General features: G+C 51.3%; 1 protein-coding gene across 1 annotated transcript in view; it reads left to right on the top strand.

The window, feature by feature from the left end:
- Nucleotides 1-26: 26 nt before the first annotated feature.
- KCNJ10 (potassium inwardly-rectifying channel, subfamily J, member 10) overlaps nucleotides 27-6,874 on the top strand; it is a 36,643-nt gene continuing 29,795 nt past the window's right edge. Inside the window, exon 1 of the mRNA XM_010846872.1 lies at nucleotides 27-185. The gene's annotated coding sequence lies outside the window, so the exon portion shown is untranslated. The remainder of the gene's footprint in view (nucleotides 186-6,874) is intronic.

Genomic DNA, 6,874 nt, shown 5'->3' with positions numbered 1-6,874 from the left:
CCAGCTCTGCCCCCGGCCGGCCCGACCCCAGCCCCGGCCCCTGGACCAGCCCTTATCTGATCCCAGCTCCGAGTTTAAGAGTCCTGGCCCTGCCGGTTGCACAGCTCCGTTCCTCACGCCTGCCCGCCCCGTCCGTCCGTCTGTCCCGCTGCCCATCCGAGGGGCCACTCCACCCTGGACCCAAGGTAAGACCCTGGCCCTAATGAAAGAGTGCTGCCGCCTAGGCCGGGGTCCCGTTTACCTCACTGTCCAGAGATACCGGGGCCCCCAGTCCCTGGGTCCCTCCCTGACTGGCCTCAGTGGTACGGTCCTATTCCTTAGCCTCCCACCTTGGGCGTCTGGGAAGGGCTCTCCAAGAAGGGAAATTTACCTAAGCTGGTCACCTCAGCGCTTTCAGCCCAGGAAGGGGCTTTCCTAATACCCCTTCCTATTGGGCAGACCTGGAGTTGCATCACAGCTTTCCAACTAATTCAGTAACTACCACATATAACCATGCATGCCCCACAGGCACTCCAGACAGCGCCCCCTTTTCCCAGGATCATCAGGTTACTCCCACTCCCATGCCCAGCCCCTTTCCCCCTCCCCATGCTGTGACACATAGTGACACCCACACATAAGTCACACAGAGGAAGAAAGCTGTATGTGTAACTACTGCTCATATTAGACAGCTCAGATTAGGGAGATGTAGTAGCTTGGTATGACTGGGACCCCCTGCCCACTTAATTTCTTCCCTCCACTCCAACTTGCCTCCCATTTCAAGACATGCCTCCCCGTTAATAACCCCCTCCCCACTGCAAAGTGAGACAGTTGGGAAAGTGGGGTGGTGAAGAAGCCAATACAAATTTGGACCCCAAAGGAGGCCTAGGCTTAAAGCCTGATGCTGTTGCTTACTGATACACATTCTGGCTAAAGATTTTTAGCCTGTCTGCCTTGGTTGTGGTGCTTGAATTTTTTTTTTTTTTTCCCCCCACCAGAACTGCTTTAGGCATTTCTGGGTGGGAGGGAGATGGTGAGAGATTCGGTGTCCTATGAGGAGTGACGCTTGTTTAGGAATGAGGGGGGTTTGGGGTGGCTATCAGGAAACCAGTTTGAGGAGAGACCAGCAGCTACCACTGAGTTCCATTTAGTTTCATCTTAAAACTGTCTCCCTAATCTCCAAGGATTTCTTTTCTATGTTCCTGGCATGATGGTGGGCACCATCCTGTGCTGAGGGGCAGGCTTGTTAATTCCTCATAGTATAAGCTGGGTACTAGGGACCAAGTGTAGAAGGAACCAGGTGTCCTGGTTTATAGTTAGGTCTTCAGGGAGGAGGAAATGAGGGAGGAGGGTGAGGGAAGGCATCATGCCAAGGAGGGGGGCCAGGGCTGGTCTACAGAGGCAATAGGCATGGCCCAGGCAGTGCCAACTCCTTTTCGCCGCCCTCCAGTCCTTTGGTGGTGGTGGCGCGGGAGGGAAAGAGGGGGTGTTGGGGGTGATCTGGGCCAGTCCAGCCTCCCAAAGCCCTTGCCAACCTAGGCCCTGAAAGGAGCTGCTGTTTTCTGAGCCATCCCCCCACCCTCCACCCTCAGCAGAGCAGCCAACTTGTCTCAGTGGATATCAAATGGCAGTGACTCCACACAGGGGGGTGGGGGGGCACGGTTATGGTCCCATCCCTTCTGTGGTTCAGTGCAGAATCCCACTGCTGTCCCCTACTCTGGGGGAAAAATCTGTCTCCCCAACATCGCCCCATATGCAGTCTGTGGATGCATCTGTTTGTGTGGGAGGGTTAGTTGTCAGGCCCCTGGCATCTCCCACCTCGTCCCTGTGCCCCACTGGATGGTGGGTGCCCCATCTCTGTACCTGCACCTCTGTGCACACTGGCTTGGGCTAGAAGGGAAGGGCATGGCATAAGACCAGGGCCCTCCTTCCCCAGTCCTCCCTAGGGACCAGAAAGGCGGGCGCACTTGGATCTGGGTGAGCTTAAATGAAGTCCTCTGGGGCCATGCTGGGACTGATGGAATACGGGGTTTAGGGCTCTGGGTGGGGGAGTGAGTCAGGCAGAAAGACCCACTTCTACAAAAAGGAGAAATGGCCTCTTGTACCTTTTAGTAAAATGTTTGGTTTCTGCACACAAGATGGAAGGTAGGCTGAACCCCCTGGCATTGGTGGGGAGGGAAAGAGATGTTGGGCCACAGAGCCCCTCAGCTTTCCTGCCAAGGGTTATTTAGGACAGAACGAAGAAACTTCCACTCTCAATCCCCTCCCCAGCCAGCCTAGATTCTTCTCTTGCCTGACTGGTCAGTGCTATGGTCCGGGTTGAGGCCAAGCTGTCCAGGACGGTGGTGAGGCCCTGGAAGGGGCAGAGAGAAGGGAGAGTCCAAGGCACACTGTTAAGATGAAACTGCAGAAAGATTAGAGAGATGGGAGATCTGGAATCCAACTGTTTTAGCACGCAGTGAAGGGTGGTTGGAAGGGGCAGCTCTTGGGAATCAGAGCTTTCTGAGTTTACCACATCACCCCTTCTCTTCCATAGGCTGAGTCAATGCTTTTCTCCCTTCATCCAAGATTATTATAGACGTTGCCACCATTTTCATGGAGACAGTGCATTTGCGTGGTCCCTCTTCATCCCCTCCCCCCATCAGAACCTTGAAAGGGCAGAGAGAAAGGGATTATGGGAAAAACCCTCCCGTGGGTGTCAGCCAGCTGGGAGCTGGATTTGAGGTGGTGGGGAGAAGGGAGGGGTTGGCTATGGAATGCAGGAGAGAAGTGAGAACTGAAATGGTGGCCTGGAGGAGGCTGGAGAAGCATGGGCTTGAGAGGGCTTAATTAGCACTTCAGGTCCCTGAAAAGGTGTAGTATTCAAGGAGTGGATGTGGCCAATGGCAGAAGACCTAGGGAAAGGGTTGGGGCTGCAACTTGAAGGACTTAGGCTAGATTTCAGGAAGCATGTCCATAGAAGGAAAGAGATCTGGAGTTTGGAAAAGAGAGGGAGACCACCCTGTGGACTCTAGCAAAAACAAAAAAGCTCCCAAACAACAAACAAAAGCCCATCATTAAGGCTTGTGAGGGGAGTTGTGAAACTCAGAGAAATGCAGGGATTACTGTATCAGGCCAAGAGGCCTCTTCTGGAAGGAAGGTGCGACCCACAGCACGTCCCAGGGTGCATTTCTGTTGCCTGAAAGGCAGAGGCATAGCAGTTAGGAGCACAGCCTTGGAGTCAGATTTCCTGGGTTTACAATCTGTCTTCTGCCGCTTTGTAGCTGCACATTCCCTCATCCTTACAATGGGGCTAAAAGTTATAGTTGTGGATTAACAGAGTCAGTATTTGTAAAGGGCTTGGAATGGTGCTCAACAAGTGGAAACTAAAACAGTGCAGTTGTTGGCTATCGTGGTGTCCCCACGTCTGTGACTCTTTCTACTCCATCATCTTGCCTGGCTCCTGGGCCTGCCACAGCCCTTCCCTGGGGCTTTTTCTGAGGTCTGTCCTAGGTCTCTATCTCTCCACCCTTCTAGACTTTGGAAGGGTGGGAGAATTATCAAGTTGTTGAAGATGAGCTTCCTGTCTTCATTCCAACAGTCTGGCCACAGCCAGAGCCTGGGTCTCCACGTCCCTGGCCCTTTCTTTCCATAAGTTTTCACCTAGCAGATGTCTTGCATTCAACTCAGATATGACAAGTGTAACTGAGCTGGTGAGCTTCCCTAAAAGAGTGTCTTTCCCCATTCTGGGCAACTTACTTCTTCCGGCCAAAGATGGCAGCTTCTTTCTGTCCCCACATCTCACCCTGGTCCCTCCATGGGCCTGCCTGTCCCCTCCCTGCCCATTTCCCCCCACCCCCCACAACTCCTTTCAGGTGTGTGAGCCAACCTCTTCCCTGTCCCCCGATCAGCCCGTCCATCCCATTAGCCTGGGTGCCCACAGCAGCCTCCTTAGGACTTTCCTGACTCCCGCCTTTCTTTCTCCTTGATTCTCTCCCTTTACCTCACGGAATCATCACTGCAATTGTTATCATGAAGCATCAGTTTTACCTTGCCCCTTTCCTACCCAGACATCTCTATCGGTTTTCAGACTAAAGTTCCCAATCACAGTCTTCAAGCTGCTTTATATCAGCCTTTCTCCTATCCCCTCCAGCACCCCCTCTTTAGGGACCCCAATCTATTCAGACCTTGTACTGGGGGAGCATATCCCACGGCAATCCCTGAGCCACACCCTTCTACCCTGGCCCCTCACATAGGCCTATGGATTTTAACCTCACGCCTCCTGCAAATCTCCATCCTCCTATTTCCCTATCTGCTCTATCATCTTGTACCCCTTCTTGTCAGCATCCTGCCTGTCCCTTGTCCTTTGTGTCTGTGACTTTGCCCAGGACATCCTGGGCAGTGGTAATACTGGATGGGACATCCCGTCTCCTTCAATAACGGGGGCTCCTCTAGGGAGGGGCCTACACCCCTGTCAGATTGTGGACTCCCTGAAGCAAGCGCATCTTTTCCCTCCCTGGATCCCTCTACCCCAGGGCACAGGGTGCCTACTGACCAGCTTGATTCTAGGTAAAAAGTCTTTCTGGTTGCTAATTCTGGGGGAGGATCCTGACTTTTAAGGCTTTAGAAGCTTAGGAGTGTCCTAGACTAGGGTGCACATTCGTGCATGCTAAGTCACTTCAGTCATGTCCAACTCTGTCAAGAATACTAGAGTGGGTTGCCATGCTTTCCTCCAGGAGATCTTCCTGACCCAGGGATCGAACCTGCATTTCATACATCTCCTGCATTGGCAGGCAGGTTCTATCCACTAGTGCCACCTGGGAAGCCCAGACTAGGGTATACATAAGATCCTATTATCCAATTCTCCTGGGAACTGCCAGAGACATTTATCTCCTACCAGGCTCCCCATCCTGTGGAGACAGTTTCATCCTAAGATTACAGGCAGCAGATTAAGCATTGCTGGCCCAAACACAAAAATCCACATGGGTATCCACAGAAGTTTTCTCTCTTCACCAGGAAGGTCTGCCCCTGCCTGATGTTGGACTTGTCAGCCGGCATCTGGATTGCAAAAGGGGCAGAGACCAGAATCCAGCCTGAGACAGGCCCGTGGTCTTGAGCATACCTCTGGGTGGGAGCTTGCAGGCTAGGAAACATGTGGAGATAGTTCTCAAGTGGGGTTAGGCCTGACTTTTTAGCATTATATACTCAACTTCAGCCCTCATTCTAGTTTCAACCCCAAGACTTTTTCCCCACATCCAAATCTCCCTGGTTGATCTGCTAAAAAAAAAAAAAAAGCCACAGGCAACAGCAAGAGGAGAAGGTAAGGATGTCTGAGTCTAGGGTGGTGGCTCTCACACTTGTAGATTTCAAGACTCCCTTCACATCTTAAAATTTATTGAGTTTTGTTCATGCGGATTACATCTGCTGATAGGTTAGAAAGAGCAAACTTAAAATATGTATCACTTCATTCAAAAATAACAATCAACCTGTTTTAGATGTCAACTTTAATGACATTTTTAATGAAAAATAGCTATATTTAAAAACAAAACTTAGTAAGTGGCACTGTCTCACTGTCTCAAATCTGTGTGATATCTGGCTTAACAGAAGACAGTTGGTATCTCATATCTGCTTCTGCATTCAATAGGTTACAATATCACATTGATTCTGGAAAATTCTACTGAACACCCATGAGAAAATGAAAGTGAAAAAAAAAAAGCAAATGACATATTAGCATTATTATGAAGATAGGTTTGGAAAAGCCCTCAGTGATCTGAATATCCTGGCTGATTTCTCTCAGCTGCCCATGGTCTTCTGAATATTTTCACTAGGGAGGCAGTACGGGGCAGTGATTCATCATGTGGGCTTTGGAGACAGACTACCTGCTTAAGCTTGAATCTCAGTTCTCCCACTTGCTAGTTGTACAAGCCTGGGCAAATTATTAACATCTCTGGGCTTCAGTTGTCTCGTCTATAAAATGGAACTTTTAAATAGTGTCTAGTTTTTAGAATTGTTGAGAATTAGATGATGTAAGGCTAGAAAAGGGCCTAACATAATGCTGAATAATATGAGCTCTTAGTAAATCCCAGAGCCTTGTCCCTGAATCCATTGCCCATGGGCCCAGAAGGCAGGGTGATGCAGAATTGACCTTTCCCATGTTGCAGATGTGGGCTTCTTGAACCAGACAGAAAAAGTGATTTGCGCGAGGTCCCAGAAAAAGTTAACAGGGTTGTTGGGCCTGAACCCAGGAGTCCTAATTCTTAGTCCTGCACTTTCCCCATCAGACTGTTTCAGTGGAGGGAAAAAACTCAAGATGCTCAGAGAGGGGAGCAGACCTTACCTTTCCCCCAGTAATCCCAAGTGTGCCATCCATGGCTAAGGGCAGAGCAGGAAGGCGGGTAGCAGGGAGGACCTCCTGACATCAACAGCAACTGCAAAAGGAGAAAGCAAGCCAGGAGAAGACATTCCTCAGCCCAGGTTTTCCATTGTGCCTTGCGGTGAGCACCTCTGTAAAGTGGCCCCAACCTTCTCTCCTATGGGTTCCTGACCCAGGGCAGAGGAAGTCTGTAATCAGCAACACTGCTTCTCCGGGGTGTCCCTTTTCCTGCTGTCTGCCTGCAGCCCTTTCTCAAGCATCACTCCCTCTCAGTCTCCCAGCCCTGGGGTGCCTTTCCGCGTTGCTCCAACCCTGCCCTTTGTCCTGTGGAGCCACAGGCAGTGCTCGCACCTTGGGAAGGCAGGGCTGGTGCAAAGGTGCTAGTCAGGTGGAGGAGGGATGAGGCGGGGGTGTCCCTGGCCAGGAGGAGAAGCCTCTTCCCACAGCCTGGGGAAGGGGATGAGGCAGATGGGGGAGACAGACAAACATGTGGTGGTGGGGGCAGGGGTGGAGGGGAGCTAGTTCCGGCTCTTCCTCTATCAGCCA

Source organism: Bison bison, unplaced genomic scaffold (assembly GCF_000754665.1).
Source record: "Bison bison bison isolate TAMUID 2011002044 unplaced genomic scaffold, Bison_UMD1.0 scf7180017864240, whole genome shotgun sequence".
Classification (NCBI taxonomy): Eukaryota; Metazoa; Chordata; class Mammalia; order Artiodactyla; family Bovidae; genus Bison; species Bison bison.
This window is presented reverse-complemented; position numbering and strand designations above follow the sequence as displayed.